We start from the raw sequence: 24394 nt of genomic DNA on the forward strand, positions 1-24394 counted from the left end.
CGGGGGAGGAGAGGAGTTTTGGTTGGTTTGGAAGAGGAGCCCAATGTGGGAGAAGGCTCTTGTATTACTTCAGAAGAATGTCTTAAAAATGAAGTTTTGTGGTTTTGTTTAGGTTTTGTTTTTTAAATTAAAAAATCTTCGATTTTAAAGTTGTGCAGAACTTTTCAGTTGGATGTTATGTTTAGCCTACTGAAACTAGACTCCAGACATATCAGTTCTATTCAGGAGGAAAATGACTAATGTAAGTTTGAAATATTTTAATTTTAAAATGCACGATTCCATTAAAAAATATTGTTCTTTTATTTCCGATAAATCCCCTTGGATCAAAGCTTTCCTTAACAGTGAGTTTTCTGGAGATGTCCATCTCCTCCTTTAGAAAGCTGGTTTACATTACTGCAGCCCTGGCCCTTCAGGGACTTCAAGGCACCTGGTCAGCATGGCAGGACCTCTCACAAGTATTTTTCCAGTTCTGCAGAAGGGGAAACATGAGCTAAAAGCCTGTGAGATTCCTCTTCTTATGCCAGGTTTGAGCCAGCAAAACTCCAGGGAGCACAAAGCCCCCTGAGCCTCTTGACACTGGGCGGCTTCTTGTTGACATTGTGCCTGATGTGCGTGCATACGAGGTACAAGTTGCAAAAGTGAAGTCGCAAGTTAATTGTTCTTCTTGCTGCAAGGTCTGGGTTAGGCACTGTCATTACACTCATTTTTGTACTGTCTTGGTGACCTTCATATCATATTAACAATTTTATATTATGTTAGCAAATTGCTCAGTGAGAGCCGCTAGTCTGATTGCATTCTGAAGGTCATTAATATGATATGAAAATCTCATTGTATTCTTTGCTTTCATATTTTATTAGTGATATGGAAAGCAATAAAGAAGCTGATTTTTTGCTGGGAGGTTCCCTGGGGAAATAGGCTCTACAGCAGTGGTGTCCCACATTGGCTCCTAATCCAATCTCAATGGGAAGTTCAATTTCCTCATCATTAATTATTTAGCTGTATTTAACTGCTGTAAATTCTCAGATTAATTTTTTTAACTGTTGAGTTTGATGACCTCTAAAGACATTGGTATTAACCGATGCAATATGAAATACAGTTGCTTAATGCAAATAGAACCCAAGTCTTCCACGAGGATTTGTGCAAAGACATAATAATGGCAAATTTAATTTTTCTGCTATACCAGTGAAGGCTTATTGTATTACCACCTTTGGTGCAATTCAGTTTTGCAAAATGAAGGATGAAGGTGATTGTGGCTGTGGCATTTCCTTCAGGTGAGGCTGTCTCTGGAGGTGATACCTGGGCTGTCCCTGGGACGTGCTGCCAGTGGCCAGCCAGATGTTCCCTTCGATGAACATCCCGCTGTGTTCTGCTGCTTATCGACTGCACCAGCACAGGAGAAAGCTAACACAACCAGTGGCTTGGTTTGGGCTCCCAAAATCTCATTTTTCGAGTAATGTAGTGCAGTAAAGTCCTGATGTCTGAAGCAATAGACAGAAATATTATCAGTCGCCCAACAAAGCCAAATGTGAAAGCAATAACCTTTGGGAAGTTTTTTGTCTGTTATTTAAGTACGACAAAGCTTTAATCTTGAAGAAAGAAAGATAGAAAAAAAATAAAGACTTTAATAGAAAAGAAAGGTCATCACTTGCAAAGACAAATGATTTTTGGAGTTAACAACACGCTATATTAAAATTACTTCAGTTGAAAGGATGGCTTTGCTGTTAAGCAGCAACATAGGTGCCTTATGCTTTAACTCGCCCTTAAAATGACATATAACAGCAATTTATCAAGTGTTACCACCAACAATGTTGAGTTATAATAGGTTCCAAATATTATTTTTCACCACGATTGTGCCAACTAGTATGTTTTAACATTTGATTTTTTGCTTTTTCCCTGCCACAATATGAGGCTGCTTTGAGTTCATCGGCTTCAGCAACATAATGGCTGCAGCACAAGCGACATGTAGCATCTCAGATCCTGCAAATATGCTTCCAAAACAAGTGTACAACTGGCTCTTTTGGTGGTAGGATCTTGCAGGAAGGTTAGTCTGAAGGTTCCCATAGCCTGGGGAAAACCCCAGCGAGTTTCTGCACTGCTCCACGCAGCATTTCAGCGAGCAGCAAGCAAAACGGATTTGATCACTCAACAAAAATCAATGCCAAGGGATATGGTCTGAATTTATAGAAAGAGGGACTATGTGGTGGCAACAGGCCTGCCTGAGGTATTCAAACACGTTTCGTTATTTAGTTTTAAATAAATAAAACCTAAGTTAAACTTTCAATGTTGTTGAAAGTTTTCTCTGAGCAATGAGTGAATTATAAAGCTCGAAACCGAACCGCAATAACGTTGGGTGCAGCTGAGGACCTGACTCAGAGTTTGTGTGCACTGCCCCCACACCTGCACTAAACAAATTTTAAATTGTTGGGTTTTTTTTTCCCCGTGGCCAGGGATGGAGTAACGGAATCGCATGGAGGGAGCGGGTCCTGCTCGCTGATGTGCAGTGCTGCTGCCAGTGCTGTAGATGGCAACGCTCCACCAGCGCTGCGCCGTGATGCCAAAACCCAGCACTGCCCCTGCACCCCTAAACCCTGCACCCCAGCGCTGCCAGGGCACCCCTACACCCTGCAGAACACCCTCACCATGCGTGCCCTTCATGTTCATGCAGGATACGTCCGTGGCACCAGCTGACCTTAAACGTGGGGCTGTAAAACTCGGTGAAAACCCAGGACAAAGCAGGCAAAGCCACGCTGAGCCCCAGCTGGAATTTTATTGACAATAACAAAGCCTTTTGGTGTCTCTTACGGGAGAGAGGAGCACGTCAAGCGCAGCATTGGTTAACATTGCCTGAGACAACAATTTGAGAATCCTGAAGGTAAGATCCTGTGGATTGAGCTATATTTCATCACAAATAGAGCCCTTTAACCAGCAAACTTGTTCTGGGAAAGTTTCCAATTCAGACAATCTCTTGTGTTGTGGGGTGGTGGGATCTCTCATGCTAGGAGCATCAAAGGAGTCTCCGGAGACAATTTAAAAGAGGACAGGAGCCTGGGAGGGAAACTTCAAAATCCTGGCAAGTGTACAAATAAAATACACTTTGGTCTTAGATTAATGTAAAATATTATGAAACTCTTTCTTCGAGATTATTCCCTATGTGGAGTTAAAAACCAAACAAGCAAACAAAAGAAAACTCTGGATGGTGTCCACAAAGAACAAGTGCTCTAGTTCCTAACCTCTGAGCAATGATATCCTCCCAAAATCACCTCCTCGGGAAGATTCCGCATCACCAGGCTTTATCTGCATCATCTGTTTCAAAAAAGCCAAAGAGTCATCCCAGGTCTCCAAAACAAAAGAACTTGTCCCTTGACCTAAAACCGCAGTTAATGTGAAGGCTTCCCTCAGCAAAGCCCACACGTGCTCTGCCGGGGCTGTGTCCGCTCTCCAGACCAGCTCTGCTCTTCTGCTGTCACAAGGCTCTGCTGGAGCATGGCTTTGCTGCTTCAAGCTCATCCTGAAGAGCCGAGCCGAGCCAGGAAAGCCGGCTCTGCCCCTCCAGGCCCTCTGTGGGGCTGGAGAGCAAAGTTGGGCTGTGTCTGTCTCTGGAAGTGAACAAAAAAAGCAAAAAAAAAAACCACCAGCAAATAGAGCCTGAGCAGAAAAGGAATTAGAAGATAATAATAATATTATTATTAATGACAAAATTTAATTAATAGGCTGCTAATTAATTTTATAAGCACCATAAAATTGCCATAACAGCCTAATTGCTTTGCTTGTCTTGCCAACAGTCAGTGAGAAGATGAAGTGTTATAATCCCCTGGATTTCAATGTGGGAGGCAGCGATTAAGGGGCCACGCTGGGGTGCCAGGGTCTGCACAAGTGGTGTCACCGTGCCAGGAGCTGGCCCATTCCCCAACGAGGTGACCTGCTGTCATTTGAGTGACTGCCACCACAGAGGAGCGTGGCCGGGGGCTTCTCCACAGTGTATGCAAGGGGAAACCAGTGGTGCAGCAGCTTTGCCCAAAGTGCGGATATAGTGACAACAAATGGTTCGTAAATTAATTTCTGCTTTGCTATAATTCTGGAAGAAGTATGGAGAAGTCATGTTTTTATTGCAGCTGTGTTCATGCTCTCTTTCAAATGCCTTCACCCTCTTACTGCCCTTTTGAAAATATTTTTTTTACTTAATGCCAACCCAGTTTTGGTTTTGTTTTTTTAATGCTTGCTTACTCTTTGTGGTAACTACATACTTACAGGAAATTACTTATAGTAACTTGGGCTGTAGAGATACCAGTTCCAAAAGCCACAGGAGCTCCCATTCCTCTCCACTGCCTGATGCCTTTTAGAAAAGCCCCCAAACACGGAGATACCTGATAACTCCTGGGGTTTATTGAGTGGGACCTGCCTGGTACAGGTGTGCACGGCCCAGCCCACCTCCTGTCCCGGGACACTGTCCAGGTGGCATCATGGTCATACTTGAAATAGTTACTCAATGAGATGGGTGTTTTTCCTGTGGTATTTTTGTCAGTGTCACACGCTCACTGTTGATTCTGATGAGCAGTTTGGATTTCTCTGCATGAACCCCCCTCATTTAGGGGTGGGGAGAGGCTGCTCTTATATGTTGAGTCTGTTTTCAGGAATTAGTCCTTTCTTTTCTAAAGGTGATAATCAAGGGAGATCACATAATTGTTTGCTGTAACCTATTGCTAGATGAGATTTCATCTCATAATTTTTGAAGAGAAAAGTAAATAGCTGGTTTGGGTGATATGGGTTCTGTATGATACAGCAAAAAGTTAATGTACTTTGTGCTACTGATTTTTCTCTCTTTATATTCCTTCCATTCATAACAAACTTGTTTTTCAGCACTTCTTTGTCATAAGGATGATGAGGATTAACTAAACGCATCTAAACATAATAATAAAAAAGGGTAAAAATACACTGCATGAGCGGACTTGATACTCTTCCCAGTTCATTAGAATTTAATGAAGAAATACTCAGTGCCCAAAAGGGGAATCCTAATTCATTATGTCTTTTGAATTCTCATTAAGCATATGTATGGTGACTACTAGAAAACTACATCCTTTAAGCTCTGCTGTCTGTTACGCTGACTAATAAATATCCACTATTCTTAAATACTGGTGATAAGGGAAACTCATGAAAGTTTTATTCCTATAATTAATTTTTGCTGATTAACTCTTGACAAGTTTCCAGTGTTGCACTGGTGGTGGCTGGATCAAAATCTTCACACTGGTGAGGTTGGAGACAAGCTGCTATAAAAACATTTTGAAAATGGGGAAGAGGATGGACCACAACAAAATCTCCCTGCGTGCAGGTAGTAACTGCTTTTTCCCTAACTCGAGGATATCACTTTGGAGTCGAGGGGCTCTGCTGCTTTGTCATAGGAAGAAGCTTTTTTTTTGCATTTAAATGGTATCAACTGGTTTTGGCCCCTTGTCTGAATGACGATGGAACTTTTCTACTGTTATCCAAGAGGTAATACTTTGCAGTTTTCTGCTGTTCTTGCGTGCGTGCTTTTAAGGGAAGTCTGTGCCAGAAAATATGATATTACTAAATGCTTCTGACTTATTATTTAGCTTAAGGCAATGTTTAACAGCTGCTTAATAACTCAGAGCTATATTTAAGTTGCATTATTGTAAGTGGCAAAGGAGGTTATTCGTTCCTATGTCCCTTCACAGTTATTAATACTTTCATCTTTTACCTTTATTACTAAAAATGGCTAATAGCTCTGAAATAAGGAATCTCTTGGGGTGTTCAAGTCTAGAAATGTCTGGTTCTATTACAGCTACTTTCCAGAGGACCTTTTTTTCTGGTGTTCCTTGCAGTCCAGCTTTGGTTGTGCATGAGGAATGTGTAGGAGGCTTTTGTCTGTCAGCTGCTCTGTGGGGGTTGCCAGCCCCAGCGAAATCCCCGGCTCATGATGTCTTGATGATGAAACTGCCAGAAATGGCTCGCTGCTGTAGGAGAGGACCTGGGCTCAGGGATGAGGCAGAGGCTCTTCCACGTGGGAATCAGGTCCGTGCTGATTGAGGTAAATCACTGGTGGTTCAGGGGCTGAAAAGCAGCTGATAAACTCAAACTTGGAGTTGGGCTGGTGAAAAATGCACCATCCAGGAGCTGCGGCTTCTCTGAAATGCAGGATGAACCGTCCCTCGTGATCCCAGCCCAAAATGAGTGAGGGGTGAGATAAGGAACACTTGTGTTGTTATTTACGACCGTGGCGCGGAGCTCTGGCCCCTTGTTTGTCATGACTTGCCTCTTTGGCGTTAGATCAAAGAGGATAATTAAAGGAGCACAGCGGGAAAGAGAAAAGTGGCTGTTGCAGAGGAGCATTTCACACATGCAGGCACTGAGCGCCGGGTTCCTGCTTCGGGGTCGGGGCCTCACAAGGTGCAGGTGTCCGGGCAGGAGGGGACACAGGGACCCCGGCTCTCCCTGTGACCATAACACCATCCAGCAAATGTCATATACATATATACACACACGGAGTAGCATTGTTAGTCAAATACTGGGAAATGCTAGCATCTCATTGAAACTATCCTGATTGGGGGCTCACAAAAATTTATAGAATGCTCACTAAAATGAAATCCATGTCAGCCTTTGGAAATTTTGTTAATGTCCTTTACAGGATAACTTTAAGTCATTTAATATTTTCACAGTGGTGATAACTCTGTCGAAACAAAGTGTTCTTCAGTGCATATAAAAATAATCTGTGCATCCTATCTGAAATCGATGGGAGTCATTAGAAAGTTTTGTCTTTTGATCAAGCTCAGTGGCTTTCTCAAAGCTTCCCACCATCCCCACGGCAACACGGGTGCAGTCCCTGACTATGGAGCTGTGTGTCCATACATTGTCATACGCTGTCCATATATTGTCCTGGGCTGAATTTGCTCCAAATGATATCTGCTTTCGCAAGACATACGGATTCTTCTCAGATTTTTATTGCTTTATATTAGATTTTATTCTCCTTATAAAGGTGAAAGTCAATGTAGTAAATCTGTATGTAAAAATAGACTGTATTTGTTGGTGTCTTCTACCCTGTTGACTGCTCTCAACATGCCCAGACTACACACACATATGTTATCGCTCTCCCAGGCTTTAGAAATTAGTCATTTTTTGTGTCATTCTAATGACAGATCTCCACTATAATGAGGTTTTATCCTTTTAAAACAAAATAACTTTTATTAATTCCTTGCATTAATAATTGAAGGCTTGACTTTTGGAGGGGGGGCAGGTGTTTGTTGTGATTAATAGCGCTCATTCCCTGCATATCACAGAACTTTACTAAATCTTAGTAATGGTGTGGGGGTCAGTGGCACTGTTATTAATAGTAATGATAATTATATCTTTGGGAAGCTGTCAGGAAAGTATCTTTTGTACAAGTCAGAGCAGTGTAAACAGACTGTACAGGCAGGCACTACCCTTTCCATCAATAGGTAAACAATCTTTTGTTAAGCTCGTCTTGATAGTCTTATTTTGTTGCCACATTTTAATTACTCATCCTGTCTGTTTATATTCCGATGTGTTTTGCTGAAGATACAAGCTTTAAAAATCATTGGTATTTAGGAAAATCCAAAGCTGGGGTGATGCATGCTCAGGTGCTAATTTATTTACATCAATTAATTTCAGGCCCCTGATGTAAACCAATTAGTATTCAACACTTAATGGAGTCATTATCTGTCAGATTAGCTTTTAGAAATGCTTGTCACTGCTACAGGACCAGGCAGCAGAACTTTGCTAATAAAACTAGCAGAATTAATGGAGTGAACAGCATAGATAATGACTTAATGTGGAACATACAGTATAGAAAAGAGACTGAACAACTGTCTTCAAGAAATGAAGATATCATTGAGCCAGCTACGTTATTCCAAAAATGAGCTCAGATGGTGCTCTTCAGAAACATCAAAAGTGTCTCGTGAAGCGTTTGCAAAAGTTACGTTTCCTAATAAATAATTTTCAACCTTTGTGCCCTCACATAGACACAATCTACCTTTCTGTCTTGATGTGGCGTGGAAATAAATGCTGCTGTGGCCTGAAGCTGTTATTGCCAAAGGGTTAAGAGTTAATGGGAGTGACAATATCCAGGTTACTGAGCTGCTTCTGTGGGTGTCACCTGCAAACTGTGGGCTGTAAAACTTCTCCAGGTCAGACTTCCTTTTGTGAAATGCACTTTTCACCTAACTTCAGGGCCACGGGACCCTGCAAAATAAATTATATTAGAGAAAGTCGGGCAGGAGATTAAAATTATCTAGGCAGGCAAGACTGGCATCGTACCGCTAATCACCTGGGGAGATCTGCAAACAGCAATGAACTTCCAAAAAGCATCGCTACAGTTATATATGTTTTCAGAAGCTTTCCTCCTGGTGTGAGGTGACAGCATTTGCCCATAGTTTTGTTCTTCTAGGTTAAGTTACTTTTTTTTTGCGTTTCACCAAGGAGGTTTTTGCAGTTTTCCATTTGTGATTTGTGGTTATCCTGGTTATTCTAGTGCCTCAGTGACAGATTGCACCCCACTTCGTGCTCAAGTTGTCCTTGCATGGGGGGCAATCACAAAACTTCAGTCCAATTTAAACTTTTAAAGAAGAATACAAGTACAGTTTAAAAAAAAATCATACATTGTATATTTGCATAGTAATTCCTGTGATTTATGCTTTACCAGGAACCGTGGCACGTACCCGCATACGAGTTTGCAATAACACTGACCTCGCTGTGGGGACAGTCCTGCACCGTCCTTCTCCTATCTGTCCTACTTGTGGTGGTGACAGGCTGGCTTGGGGGCCCTGGGGTCATGAGTATGTGTGTAATTGCATGAGGAATTCCTCTATTGCAAATATATGTATGACTGTATTGGAAGAAAAGTCACTACAACCGATTATCTAAGCCACAGTGTCAATGTCCGTATTCCCAGGTGCCCTTTGCTTTCAGAGTTTTCCTTGTCACAGTATCAAAACTTGAATTTTACCTTATGTTAAGAAATGATAAAGATATTAGTGTTATTTACTATTCTTACTTAGTTTAGCTTTTGGTTTGGTTTTGGTTTTGCCAGCTCTTTTTTTCCCTTGCTGCTCACTTGAACCTGAATGGCCTCTTGTTCTTGCCAGGTAACCAGATTAGTTTCTATAGTTTTAGGTTATGCACTATTTAGGTAACACTGTAGGATGGTTGTCTTCAACCTTAGAGATGATTCCATGTCGTACAGATTTTTCAAGTCTCCCTCCTTTAAGTAACTGCATTAGCACCTTATAAATCTCACCTATCCTTGTATAGCTGTTGTATGTAAACACTGGTGGCCACTTACATATTGGTTATTTTTTTTGCATCAGTTCTGTTTGTTCTCAATGATGATTTTCCACCACCCCAGAGGGACTCAGTTTATGGCTGTAAAAATGAACAGTCACGTTTGATTTTCAGTATGGCACGTGGCTAGTGAGAAATGGGGGACCATGCACCCCCTCCAGAAAAATCATCTTGCTTCAGCTCTGCTGCTCAAGAAACTTGCTCGTATTCTGAGGCTTCCTTCTAGGAGTGTCCTGGGGAGAATGGAGACCGAGTGGTTTTGTCTTTGACTTGTAGGGCATACAGGAGTTGATGTAGAACTTCCCAAACTCCCAGTATTTGAAAAAGCACTTAGTGATCGACATATCGTACCCATCCTCCATGAAACCATGACCAACTGCCATCCAAACACCCATGGGACAGAGGCTTTAGGAATATCGGTGACAGAGAGAATATTTGCGGATGTATTTTTTCAGTAATCGCAGCAGAAAATCCTCAGATGTGTGACTTTCTCCTTCCAGCTGATTGTCTACGTGATCCCCGGGGTGGGAGAACTTGGAGTACGAGGATGGCGACATTTGGCCAGGCAGCCTTGGGAAGGTACCGCTGGTGACAGAGGGACATGCACGGGTTTGGGTAAATAGGGCATTGGTTTTGAGGGTAGAGGGGCCGACAGCCAGAGCATCTGCATCGTTTTTGCAAGCAAGATACGGGCATAAGAAACAACACGATTTTATGAACTGCTGGCTCAGCTGAACTTCATTTTAATATCTGTAAAGAAATTTAAACCCAGATTAACTTCCGCTAGACTCAGGTTTCATTCTGAACATTTTTTACAGCTGTTCAGAATTTTCTGCCATTCCAAAGAACAATTAATTGTTGGTATCAATAATTTACTGCTTCAAAGAGTATATCCATATGGCCAGTTTGAATTTCCATAATTGAAATCATATATGGCTGCTGCAGTGTACTCAAAGGGGTCGCAATTTTTTGTGGCTGCTTTTGTTTTTGTCATTGTTGTTTTCCTACTATTTTGCCTTTCTTGTCAGTCTAAATAGTCGCTGATCTTACCTCATAACTGGTGTTACAACCTCACTGCTGCGCTTTGTAAATGCACAATACGAGGTGTCGCGATTCAGATGCTGTTTTATGGTCCTGCCTACTGGAGATGCCCCTTTGAAAGGAGAGGAAATTACTTTTGGATAACATCACTCTCCCATCACAGCTGGTATTGGCTGGTGCAGATACGTGTTTACATTTTGCTCGGAAAATGTAAACACTAATTAAGCATTAATGCTAATAGGTCCTGGGACTGGCAGGCTGGAGCCGCGGCTCTGTCCTGGCTGCAGTCCATTTCACCCCACTCACTATCTGCCTTTCCTGGCAGAAAATAAGGATTATTATTTATTCCTTTCCAAAGAGGGAGGGAAGGGACACCGGGGAGGGTCATGTAAGGACAAAATATTGTGTTATTGTGAATCAAGCTGAATCCTTATATCAACATGATGAACAAGACGGGGTGGTTTGTTATCCCCAGGTTCAGCTGAGCAGAGCCCCTGGAGTGAAACAGCCTCCAGAGAAAGAGAAATCCTTTATATTTCTTACCCTGGGTTCCTACACCCAAACTCAGCTTTCCTGGGCAGTTTGCTAGGAAAAACTCTACAATAACAGGGGTACAGGAGGCATCCAGCAGTTGGTGTAGCGGATATAAAGCAGCATCCAGTCCTGCTGTGGTGTAGGCACTCCAGACCTCGCTTTTAATTCACTCTATAAAAGACACTGTTGTTCTTGTTCCTAACGTGTTCCCTTTTTATGTACCACGGTGGGATGAAATGGTCACCGAGGTGCCTCTGCTGTTGTCTGGTCCTGGTGTGGTTGTAGCCGTGGCCATTTCAGGTCTTTGGTAGATTTTACATTTTTTTCCTTTGGTCAGCTTCAATGTGCCTGTGAGAGCAAACAGCGGCTCTTCTAATTAGGCGAGTGTAATTTCTCCCAAACTGGTCCTCTCCCTTTGTAAGCCTGTAGATTTGCAAAAAGAATAAAAGAGCCCTGATTGTCCCCTCCTTTCAGCCCTTCCCCTGATGAGGAGTGTTGCTACACCTAATAAATTAAAGGACACAAAGTTAATGAATTTTTCATTTGAACTCACAGCTAGGTATGGATTAGTGAGGCTGACGTTACTGAAGAGCTAAGAATGAGGAAGGGTCCTACAGGGACATTTTCCTCTTTACTAAAATCTTTTCATTCACCTTTTCAAGCATTATCTTGCTGGGTAGAAAGAGTTCTTTTCACAACATATAGCCTGTGGGGTCTGCTTTCTGTCCGCGGCATAAATGTGATCATTCATTTTGTTTGTCTAATGGATAAAAATAAAGGGCAATGTGAATGACGTTCAGAAAGCCCTTCTCCTGAAAGAGAAGGGATTCATACGATCCTGAGCAGAACTCCGGCGCAGACCTTTACAAAGCATAAATGCTCCTAATTCCTTTAAATTCCAGCTCCATCAGTTCACACCAGCTGAAGATTGTTTTTCCTTCCCCTTGAGCAGTGCTGTGAGCTGCAGAAGGCTCAGCCTTATAAACAAAACTACACTCAATTTATTTAAAGAATATTTTTAAGTTAACGTGAAAGGGCCCTTATTATTTAGAATTACGATTTTATGATTTCCCATGGCCTCCCGTGCCAGCAGAGACCACGCTCCAGAAGAAATGAAACCTTTCCTTTTCTCCTGGCTCATGGCAAACACCTTGGGAGAACTGGTGCTTTCCATTGTTCTTCACTTGTTGCACATAGCTTTGAAAACTTGGCCAACTGGGAAGACCAGTTGCTTGCATCCCTTGTTCCAGAGTTGTCCCCACCACTGTCCCCTCCTCTCCCCTTGTGCTGGATCTGGCTCTCTTAGAGCCCAGTCTTGGGAAAGCCATACCCATTAGCTACAATTCTCATTCCAAATGCTTTCCTAACCTATAAACTAGTGTCACCTTTCAATCCAGCTAAGTAAACACCGGAAAATTATCCCAAATTGGAAAAAAGAAACAACGTAATTTCTGGCCTTTATTTATAAGTTTAAAAAAATGCCATTGTGATTGGTGATGAACAATTACTGTGGACTTGACTATGCTTGCAGCATATGTCAGGTGGGAGTATTTTGAAAACTTTTGGGGGTGGAGGAAGGTAGTTGTAGAGGGAAATGTGTCTCTAAAGATTTATTTTGATCAAATCATGCTGTGATACACTATATAATCTGATGCCATTGTTAGTGGTGTTATAATCAAGGCCCCTCCTGCATCTCGGAGACCATAACTGGCGTTAACAGCGAAGGAGACGATTCCCCCAGCAGATGCTGTGCCAAGGGGAAGGTGTTTCCCCCAGGCTGATAGATACCCACAAAAATCGCACTAGTGTTCAAACAGTTGCGCTATTTTACTGTCACCAAAAAATATTTGAGCATTTTCTCCAAGATTTCATCTACATGCGGAATAAAAAAAAAAAAAAAAGCTTTTCATGCATTTGAAAGTTTCCATCCTTTTAAAGGTAAAGTTAGAGAAAAAAGTGTTAATTACTGTAATAGAATGAAGGCAAAGCAGCGCACGGGAGAGGGAGGGACAACGACACCAGGATTTGTCCCCAGCTCCATGTGTTCAGGGAGCTCAGTGGCCTCTCACACCCTGTTTTGTGCCTTTTCCCAACAGCTTTTTCCCCTGACATCTCCTCCTTCCAGGTGCAAAGAGAAGTGCACTTTTAATCCAGAAATAGTTGAAAAATGTTAGTTAAAACTAATTATAAATGATGTATCAGACATTAAGATTTCTTTGCTTATAGAGTGGCTTTACCATTTCCTTTTGGCTTTATTTCCCCCCTCCAGTGTAAGAAAGTTATTGCAATCTGTTGATAATCATCAGCACATCAGCATGGGCTGAGAGGGATATTCCAGTATGTGCTTCTCTTGTTAAAATGTTTTCCAAGTGCTGCTAGTTTCCTCTTTTTCAAAGATGACTGCCCTTGCTAAGCATATCCGTGCTTTTTTTCTGGTGTGTTTTCTGGTTTTTTTTGTTGCATTTTTTTTAAAGAAATGTAACTTCTTGGATGAGACAGAATTTCAGTGTATACGTTTGCTTCATGGCACTTTCTGATCTGTCTAGGCTGACTTGCAATTCAAATACTAAGAAAATAGGTTTATGAATGCACTTCTTAATGAAAGCAAAAAGGATTTCAGAGGAAATATTCCGAGACAGCCGACATTTACGTATTGTAAATGTGCTGTGATTCTTCTTATTTCCTCTATTCATTTTTACACATGCGAACAATTCATTATTGATAATTAATAATTTCATACACTTAATTGACAGTATTACCAGGGGGTGGCTAGATCAGCTTCCCACTATTAAATAATTTTTAGCAATTTGCACTGCTGAGCTCTCTGCTTTGCTGATTTCCCAGTTGCTTCATCTCTTCCACATCCACAGCCAGACGCAGGGGGGTTGGCGCGGTTCGAAATCAATAGATCAGCAGCAATACGCGCCTTGGCTGCGCGTCCCTGCGTCCCCTATGGAAGAGCAATGAGCCTCGCAGGTTTGATGCTCCATGCACATGATCCATCTCACTGCTGGAGCACCAGATGTTTGCACAATATATTGCTCAGATCCATCGCGTCGGTGTTAAGCACCGTTAAGAAAGTACAACTTTTGGCTAATCGTAAGGCCTGTGTCTTCAGTATCCCACTGTGTTCTCCTCATCGCCTTGATTCACACAGGTATATTTGCTGATTCGCTATGGGAATACATTACATTTGTGCTTTCACATTCAAGCAAGATGACAAAAATCAATGGTCAAGCTGCACTTCTCCGCGCTTCAGTGGAAGAGCTCAGAGAAACCCCAAAAAAAGTTACGGAAAAAAATATTTGTGCTCTAGAACTGAGAGGAAATTTTCTGCTCAGGGCATGGGAAGGAGTGGTAGTTGTTTTGAAATAAACCTCCTACTTTGGGATTGGATTTTGTTTTAAGTCTGGTTTTCATAAAGCATTCAGGACGTAAGGTTTGCAATGACGAATTTAACCACGCGCCTTTCCTCACCCACCCAATTCCTCCTGTCAAGGTGTCTCAGTCCCTGCTGGGTACTGCTTATTAGTTAATTTTCTATCATTTATTTCCGTTTAAGTGATAGTAATCTTGGTTTGATGCCTACACTACATTTTTAATCATTTGCAGCGTATAATACTTTATGTATATAGTTTTTAATACCCTATTACGAAAGAAATAAAAAGGCATGTTAGTGATATAGCAGAACATAAGATAAATATCAATTACATCATTATATTTGATGTCTTGTTTTTACTTTTTGTATACTTGTAATAACTGCCATTTTAATGACCTGCTCTTTTCATTAGCAACCATCAGATCAGAAGTGATTTTAAAATGAAAAAATAGTGCAATTTTCTCAAGTAATTTGTTTGAGGTAATAGTAGGGAAAAAAAACCCAAACACGTACTGATTTTGCATGTTCTGTTTTCACGGCTCTTTTTAAAGAGAAGTTTCTTCTTCAGTCTTTTGAGTAGCTCACGAGAGTACGAGGTTGTTATTTGGGAGGTTTTGGATATGTGTTTACAACTGACAGAAAGGAGCATGATCTTTATTCTTCTGCCACAATATACGTGTAAATACAGCGATTTGTGGTGACAATCTGAAGTTTTACAGGGGGTAGGTTGAGACCTTTGAGACTATTTGGATCTCCAGGTCCTTAAAGACCAAGAAACAGCTCTGTTGCGGTGATGAGAGCTTCAGCGTTAGTGCAAAGTTGATGGGATGGGTCCCTGCTGAGTGAAATATTGTTTTTTCAAGTGCTTTTTTTCATGTGTGTGTGTAGTTGGGTTTGAGTTTGGGTTTATTTTTTTCTTTTTTTCTTTTTCCTGGATGTACCCCAGACTTTTCTTATAAGTTCATCAACAATCATGACCCATTCTTTATAGAGTTTAACGGTATCACCACTACAAAGCTGGGCATTAGCCAAAGGTCTATTGAGCCCAGTGCCTGGCAAGGAGAAAGTTGAATTTTAGAGGAAATTACTCTTGTATTTCTGTGAATTCATCTATATGTTCTTTTGATACATGATATAGGAACTGTCAGTTCACTCATACTTTAATCAATAAATCTGAGTTGATAAATTAGATTTTAGTTATTGATACCTATAAACTGAATCAGTTATAAAGGGGAACTTGCTAAGTCTTCAAAACTGATGAAGTTTCATTTTACAGGACTCTGCCAGCTGCAGGGTTCTTGGTGACTCTTGGCATTTGTGTTACAGTGTGACATGATGCCGCAAGAGTGTCTGCAAAGAACAACAGCTCCAGAAGGCCCCAGACACAACGTTATTGCTGCAAATCAGGTATCACCTCTCAGAGCAGAATACAAAGGAAACTTTCAGCCAGTCCATAGTCTGGAATAGACCTTCGTGGTTCATTATGAAACAAGTTCTGGGTATTATTTAGGGTAGGATTTTTTTAAAACTGTATTGTATAAACCAAATATTAATCAAGTTATGAGAAAGATGCATCATCAGAGAAGTTATTCCACAACAACTTGGATTTTCTTGCATCTTACCAAAAAATGCAGTGCTGGTAACTCGTGAAGGTGAGACTTAGTGGAGCGTTGTTCTGAGCTGTTGGGATTTGTTTCATACTGACGGCTTCCTCAAATAAAAACACTACTTCTACAAGCCCCTGAGTTGGTGCATAAGCTCTTTCCCCTTCATCCCATATATTGATGCGGGGCACCACTGGGATTGTCCCTGTTTGTTCCATAACACGTTCAATGTTTGTGAGCTTATCTGAAAGAGGAGTGGCAGTAGGGGGTTCTAATCTTTATTTTTTTCTCTAAGTCACCAGGCATATCGTGCTGTTTCTGAAGGGGTATGTCAGCAGAACACTACTAATAGTCCTTTTAGGGCCCGTCCTAAAGATGTTTTCTTGTAACTTATTGGCCAAATGTTTTTTTCTTTTGACTATCCCCATCATTGGTTCCTTTTCACCCAGTTTCCATCATCTTTCCAGGTCCCAGGAGCTCTGCAGTCACCCAGAGCTCTTATTTCTTGGTGCAACATCAGTCACACATCAGGATCTTCCAGGTAAAGCTGATGCGTGTTGCCTTCTCCTCTCTGTGTTTTAACCCTGGTCTTGCATCTCTTTTCAAATGCAAGTTGAAAGTAGCAGGGGACCCGGAGTCATCAGAATGGATTCATTTTGTAGACAGCTTTGTGTGCAAAACTAGGGTAGTTCCCCAGAACTGTGGTGGTGGTTAAAGCCATTATGGTATGTGTAGATATACTACAAGGGTATTGTGAGTCCATAGCTGGTCATACTACAATACAGACTGTTTGGGGAAGAAAGGGCTATCCACAGCAGCCCCGTGAGCCACAGAGTTTGTGACTTTCACTGATTTGAGGGACTCCACACTATTTCTCAGCAACCGTTCTCACCTCTCTGCTGCTGAGAGAAACGTTGAAGCATAGACCCTGCTAACAGGGCAGAAAGATATAGATATATATTTAATATTTTTTTTTCTCTCCATTGAGGTTTCTGGCTACTCCCTGGCCATCAAAACCTGCTAATTTGTGGGGTGCATTGAACTGAAGCCTGCTGCTGTCCCACTTTTCAGAGGACCTTTCAAAGTACGGTGAGCACCTGTTGGACGGGCTCCTGCCCTTCCTCTGGCTCCTTTGATCCTCTGTGTGTTCACATGTGCCTGGCTGTCTATTTATTATTTGATATCACCATCCCTCACAGTTCAAAGAAATCTGGTTCTCCATTACTTTCTCCTGCATTGCTCGTCACGCTGGGGAGAAATTCTCCATCACTAGCAGCAGCTTTTGGCTTCAAATTTCCCTTTAAATTTCTCCAGTGTGGTGCCGGAGGAACATTGCTGGGGATTAAGCTGCTGAGATGGTACGACTGGTATCTGTTGCATCACCCTGGTCAAAACTGTAGGATATGGGAATGGAAAACTAATAAATAAGTCATCCTTCATCACTTCTCATGTAAAATTGCTCAGGAATAACGAAGCCCTCAGTTCATCTGTTCCTTGTTGTGTTACCAAGACTCTGCTCCCATGTATTCATAGGGTTGAATCTTGGGGAGTAATAACAGCAACTATTATTAGGGGACTAATAACTAACTAACAACAACTAATAACACAGACAGATCTGGGGGGTGTGGGGTGTGTTGAGAGCCTGACTGAGGAAGGTATAAGTTGTTCGTGTTCATCAGTGCTCATTAATGTACTCTAGCCATCTTACAACACACAGTGAAATTAAGATGCAATATATCTAGAATAGCTACAAAGAAAAAATATGCGCAGTGTTTAATTGGCCTATAAAACTCACTGTTATGTGTAAAATCAAAGCAGAGAGCTTGTGGTGGTCTGAGCGGGCCTCAAGGAGCTGGTGGGAACAGGAGTGGTGTTCCCAGCAGCATGGCTCTGTGACAGTAGTCTCAAAAAGCTTTATTTTTGGCATTTTAGCTTAAAAACTCTCAGGATTGCTGGAAACATCTAGTCTCTGTTTAAGTTTCCTAATTTCCACTGGTGCATCTGCTGCTGATCAGTGTTGGAGGTGGGATGATGGGTGAGATGGGTCACTGGTACCTTCTGGTTGAGTGATCTGTCACTGTGTCGTGTTACGTGTGGTTTAGGTTCATGGTGTCATCTCTTCCTTTTTAACTATTTCAAAGGAGTGAATTAATATTGTGCTGGTTTTGTACTCTCATTACAAATGTTGCCTTCAGAAGGAATTTGTGCTTTGCCATTTTCTGTTCTCGTTACAGTGTTTGTTATGAGAATGAGGTATCATAATTTTAATGCCTGGTATAGCCTGTGAAAGCCTGTAAACATTTAATAGACTCATAAACATAGACTTTAACCTTTTCAATATTCTGTAGCTGGATTGGCCCCCGCTGCAAACGCATCCCCACCAGTTACCGCTGCGAACACAAGGGATGGCCACAGCGAGGGAATCAAACAGCAGAAATCCCGAAAAGGTCAAAGCAGCGCAGTTTACTATTATCTTCCTTAGAATATATGAGGCGTTACAATTCCAATACTGCGGTTTTGTGGCTTAGGTTGGGGCAAGAGGAAGAAATGGCATGAGATAAATCTCTTCTGAAGACAGTCATTGTAATGGGGGTGGAAACGGGCACCCACTGGCCTCATCCCTTTTAACTCTCCTGTGGCCACACTGGGTGTCCATCTGCCTCCTGCCACATCTCCCACCTTGTCCTGCCTTCCATTCGCACAAGAGGTAGCAACAAGTCAGAATGAATTGTGCTCGTGTTTTCTTTAGATTAGGAAAACCCTTCTCAAGACTTGCCTGTTAAAGTGGTTGCTTGGTTTTCTTTCATTTGATGTGCTTTATTTTGTATAAAACAGCAAAAAGTCTTTTATGGTCAAGGATTAAGAATCTTACTGAGCAGAAAAGGTTCACAGTGAGTTTGATGCTTCAGATGTGGGGTAGCTGGAGGTCATCTGAAATTGGTGTGCAGCATAGGAAGTGGACATAAACCAATGCAGACTTTAGTTTTTAATCTGGATTTAGGATGAAGATAATGTAACAGGTGCTCTCTTTTACTGAATTGGGTTTGAATTTCTCCACACGCTACTTTTGTCTGAGCAGTGGTATTGGGAGATATTCAATAACACTTGTTCCCAGGAAGCAAAAAGCCCCTGCATAGAGGGTTGGGAGCCAGCACCGAGTATTAGATGTGCAGGTTCTGGAGTGAAGTTCTGTGACTCGAATGACCAGCTCCGTGGGGTCAGCTGCAGAAGAGCACAGATCGCAGCAGGGGGAGCCCAGGACCATACCTGACCATGTTTTCTACTTGTCTGAATCCCATCTTGGGGCGTCCGCAGCAGCACGGGGGTCACGGTTTTCCCAGGTCCAGCTCAGGCAGGCTCGAGCGATGCTCAGGCACAAATGTTCTCCTCTGCGGGGAACCGAATCCTCAGAAATCACAGTTTTAAATTTGCTCGTATACCATCCTGAAAAATCTTTGAACTTCAGCTTTGTACTCAAAATCTAATCCCATTACAACTGTCTTACTATGCAACTGAATATTTTTCTGAGAAAACCATTGCCAGTCACATTACCATATATTCATTTCTCTGTAGATCTTGTTACAAAGGCAGATTTCCTTAGGCTGTACTACAGCTTTACTATGAAGAACATAAGATAGTAAAACCTATGCTATTACTTCTTCCATTTAAAAAGTTATCATGGCAATATAATTTTGAGTGTGTTGCATCCTCTGTCTGCTGCAGTTATGAGAAGTTTTGGCTGAGCAGGGCAGGATTTCATGTTTATAAAATGCCACATTGTTCCTGCACTCGTGCTGGGTTTACGTAGCATCACCTATAGAGAGATTCACCCACTCTATTGAAAAGCAGGGTTGTGCAGAAGGATTCAACCCTACGAAAGCTTTACGTGGACAGAATTCCCATGCCTGAATTGCTTCCTTCGTGAGAAAGCTGCATCAAAGGTAACAAAGTTTTCAATCAATAGTCTAAATGTATGCAGAGCTGTAATCTTCCTGAAGATTTAGTAATCTCCCATGACGTTTACAGGACAGTTTCTGCAAACTCAGAATTCCAGCACTGAATTAGCGTTTCTTAAGAGATCCACTGTGTCCATATGGTCTGTACGGAGCAAGGAGCAGCAAAGTATCGCAAACCCCAGGTTTGACAGCGTTTGTATTTATGTGTTAGCAACTCCATTTTCAGGATTCAGGAGAAAAAGAAAATTAAAAAAAATTTAAAAAGCTGTGTGTAATTTTCCAAGTGCAAGTGTTTTCTGGCAGGTTTTTATTTTTTCCTTCCCTGGCTCCAGTATGGAGCCCTGGAAAGCCCCGCACAAGGGCAGCCCCTGCTTTTCCCCAGTAACTGCAACAGAATTTGTGCTGCGGAGTCGGACCCCCAGCACCTGCTGGGCACCTTTCAAGCTGCTTTAGCTGGATCACAAGTTCCTAACTGTAGATAGATGTAACAGAGGCTAATCCCATAATCTAGACAGAAGTACAAGCCCTGAACAGGGAGCAGCATTTGCGCTCCAGCCGACATGGCAGGAGGAGTTCAGACGTCGTCATTCCCCCCCACCCTGAGCCACTTTCTGGTGAGTAAGATCTGTGGGTTGACTTCATTTGTTTTGTATTTTATTTTTCCTTCCCAAAGTCTGAAGATAAAATGTGCAAAACAAAACTTCATGCTATGGCCAAAAGGCAAAACAACTTTGGTTCAGAAATGGCAATTCTAAATCGGGTAGATATTATTTGTACTTGAAGTGCAAAAGTCAAAGACTGGCGTAATTTTTAAAAAATATAAAATAAAATCCAGCAGCAGAATAATGGAGCAGAGTTTTCAGTTCTTTAATAGCAGCAGGAAGGAGAGGGGCTGCTGCCCAGCTTCTCACAGTCACGGCTTGAAATATCCATAATTTAAAAAAGTACTTCTGCAGCAGCAGATGCCTTGGTGTGGTTTCAGCACAGAACATTGATTGGAGCTGCGCGGAGCTGCAGAGCCGGGACCCAGCGATCGATAGCGCCGCAGAACCAGAGCCTGCAGAGACGGTATTTAGCATTAGCTTTTTAACTTCTTGTTGACAGGCTTTTACCAATGACAGCTCTTCCTTGCTCTCCTCTTTCTATCCCCTTCCAAGATTTAATATTGTTTTACCACTTCAGCTAAGGACATGATTTTACAAATATTTGCAAGCCAGTGTAGCACGTAGTGCTCGCTGTGAATCGGCAAGTCACAGATCCACAGACAAATCCCTTCACAAGCGTGTGTAAACTGTGGCACCATTAACATCACCACTTAAAATGGTGGTTTTAAGTCCTCTTGCTTACTCTGCTTTCCCAAATCTTAAAGACTCAACCAAATACACATTTGGGCAAGATTTCTCATGTAGCTCCTCGGCACAGAGGTCTGGCTTTCTTTTTGTTACATTAAAACAAAAGTTATTTAGTTTGGCCCTTTCTGTATCTCACAGTGCTAACAAAAATAGATGCTTATCACTTTAATAATGGTTTTGATTTGGAAATTATTTACCATTTAGACTTTGTATGCTCTAATTGCTTTTGATTCTTCAGAATATATATAATGGAAAGCAGCTGAAAGACCAGGGTTTAAAAATGGGCTCTTGCACATTTGAAGTAAATTTTATCCTGCAATCAGTCGTAAAGATCTTAACTGCAGCTATCACATATCCCAAATATGTAATTGCTGTGGAGCCTTTCCAGCCTCTTGGTTACAGGACACTAGAAAAAGAGGAAAGTGAGTACAAATGTAGGCCCTGATCTCTGTGCATATTTGGGGGGATACTCAGTGGGATGGGTCACCTGCCTAAAATCTTGTATATACATTTCTTCTAGGATGGAGCCTTGAAGGAGCTCGTGCAGGGACACAAATGAATAATTTCATTTGCATGGAGGAGCTCACTGAGTTGCGTGGAAACTGCTCGGGTGAGTAAAGTGATAAATTTTGTCCAGGTTTTGGGACTGGACCCTTGCCTGAAGAGCATCCTCCTGTAGCTCCGCATGCTCCCCAGCTCCTGGGGGAAGGACTTACATTTTAAACGTGCTTCCATCCACACGTGGATCTGCCCTTAAAATCAGTAACAATTGTTATGCGTTGATCCAGGCCCAATAGGACCAGTTCTGTTCTGCCCAAACCTGTGGAATCACCACTTAAAAACAAACTACTAAAAACTCAAAGTAGTTAATTTTGAGAGCTTTTAAAAGCCTCTTGATCAAATGTAGTCTGGGTATGGATAGACTGGTCCATATTCTGAATGATCTGTAAAGACCACTATGAAGTTAAATAGCATCTCTGCTTGCTTGTAGTGATTTTTGCTTTCAAGTGAACCCCCTCCTACGGTTCTGGCCCCCTCCAGAGGGGAGGAGAGCACAGCTTGAGAATATTTGAAATTTAAATATGAAGGAAGCCTCCGGTTTCATATAACATGAAAAGCAAAGGAGATTCAGCCTCAAAAATTGTTGAAGATGTTTAACTCTCTCCATTAAAATCACAAAAGCAGCGTCATTCATTGTTATCAGAGAAATGCTTTCTTTCAACCCTTTCTTCTTTAAAGGATTGTGTGAGATATTTCCATACTAAATTAGTATCTTCCATTAGTGCGAATGGCTGCTAAGTACACACGGTAAACTCTTCCTACTGGGAGACACGTGTGTGCAAAGCAGAGGCCACACGGGTGCTCGAGGAGAGCTGAGGGAGCTGCTGTGTGCACAGAGGTTTGCAGAAGCTGCTGAGATAGATGCTTCATGGTGGGCAGCTTATATAAAGTCTGGATATGCTCATTCGGGGTTTAATTTATTATTACAACGACCAAATTTGGAGTCTCTCATTCCTATGAGTACATATCTTGCTTCTTTCCGCCCCCTCTTGAGTTCTTTTATTAATAATTTCCTAAAGGCAGAAGGTAACCTGATCTGTGACTGTGAAGCTGAATTTTCCCTTCCTGCCCCTGGTTTGGTGGGACTTTTGGGTGCTGAGCATCCCTGGCTGCGCTCAGCACCCCGCGGCCTCCCCACGCAGATGGTTTATGATGGGCAGCAAAGAAGACAACAGTGATCTGTGCTTAACATTAGGTGGCACAAAAGAGTTTCCTTTTGCTCACAGGAATACTGAAATCTATGGGCAATAGCGAGCAGGGATTTTATTTTATTTAAACGAAATTCTCCTTCCCTATTTTTTCCAGCTTTCAAGTTGCCTTTGAAGTACTTCTGTTTATAAATGTACTTGATTTTGGCTTTCATTGCATCTCGTTTTCTCTCTTATCATAATTTGGTTTAAAATAACACATAACCCAGCCCTCGCTGTAGTTGTATTTACAGAACAGCCAAAGGGCTCTGAAACACCTTCTGTCCTTTCACCAAACCAGGGCTGCTGTGAAGAGCTTTACCTCTCGGGACCCTGCATGTTAAGAGCCAGCGTGACCACATAGGGTACGTTCCAACATGAACCTATTCCTCCGTGTCCTTAGTTGGAGCTGTTTACAAACCACAGCCATTTACTCCTGGTTTGCTACCGGTGCTACTCAGTGCACGTTTGTTTTGTTTCTGGAGTAGGCTCAGAAATGTGATTTTGGGGCTATATTTCCTTCTCTTTCTGTTGTGACCCTTTCTGAAGCAGATGCATGTTGTTGTCCTGCTGCAGAGGCTTTGCTGCTCCAGCACAGGGACAGGGACAGGCCGGTTGACCCCAACACCGTGGTGTCTGCCCTATGCTGCAGCTTGCAAAGCTTTACAAAGAATAAATCAGTTTTATGGTTAAGAAACAAAGCATCGCTCACCGTTTACATCCCAAATCCCTCTCGTTAACAGGTACAGGATTGTGTGCTTGTTGTAACCAGTGTGGGAAGGTGCCTGCTGGGTTATTAGAGACAAGAGAGCTCCCTGCTCGCTCGGGTCACTTCTCAGGACTCCTAAAGGTAATTTTCCCCTCCCCTAAACTGTTCGCAGAAGGGTTGGCTATTGTTTTCTCCAAGGATCAGCTTCAGGAGGGGGGGAAAGAAAAAAATAAAAGGCCATTTCTCTGGCGATGCCGTGAAGTTTGCTGCTTTCCTGCCTTCCCCCACAGCACCCCCTCTCCTCCCCTGGCCCGACCCTGCTGCCGGGGATGGAGCTTCCCCGTTTCACCCCATTAGATGTGATTAACTGTTATTGTTCCTCCCGAACACGCCACTTCCCGCCCAGGGGAGCGGGGGGCGGCCCGGGGCTGAGCCGGGGGGTCGGGGCGCAGGAGCCGCTCCCGGTGGCGGCGGCCGGGGGGTGCGGAGGGAAAGACGGAACAAAAGAAACTCCCTCCGTGCCCCGATTCCTGCTGTTCGGGGAGGGAGGAACCCCAGCCAGGTCCCCATCGACTGCGGGGAGCCCGGTTGGCACCAGCCGGGAGGGAGGTGGCGCGGAGAGCCGTGGTGCTGCTGCCTGCATCACACACTGATACACATTGTATAGATATGTACACAAAAATATTTACATACACTCTATAGATACAGTCCCACGGCCCCGCCACCCCCGCAAAACCCCTTTCGCAGCCCAAAAAGTGCCTT

General features: G+C 42.6%; 1 long non-coding RNA gene across 2 annotated transcripts; it reads left to right on the forward strand.

Moving 5' to 3' along the window:
* Positions 1 to 6087: 6087 nt before the first annotated feature.
* On the forward strand, positions 6088 to 24135 carry LOC110355989 (uncharacterized). 2 transcript variants are annotated; one of them, XR_010475699.1, is made up of 7 exons: positions 6088 to 9924; positions 15540 to 15670; positions 16335 to 16408; positions 16856 to 20891; positions 21696 to 21785; positions 23225 to 23288; positions 23667 to 24135. It is a non-coding gene; the product is annotated as an uncharacterized LOC110355989 (long non-coding RNA). The 2 variants fall into 2 exon arrangements; XR_010475700.1 differs by having other exon boundaries at positions 6088 to 9888; positions 15590 to 15670.
* The last annotated feature ends 259 nt before the right edge of the window (positions 24136 to 24394 follow it).

Source organism: Columba livia, chromosome 12, assembly GCF_036013475.1.
Source record: "Columba livia isolate bColLiv1 breed racing homer chromosome 12, bColLiv1.pat.W.v2, whole genome shotgun sequence".
NCBI classification, from domain to species: Eukaryota; Metazoa; Chordata; class Aves; order Columbiformes; family Columbidae; genus Columba; species Columba livia.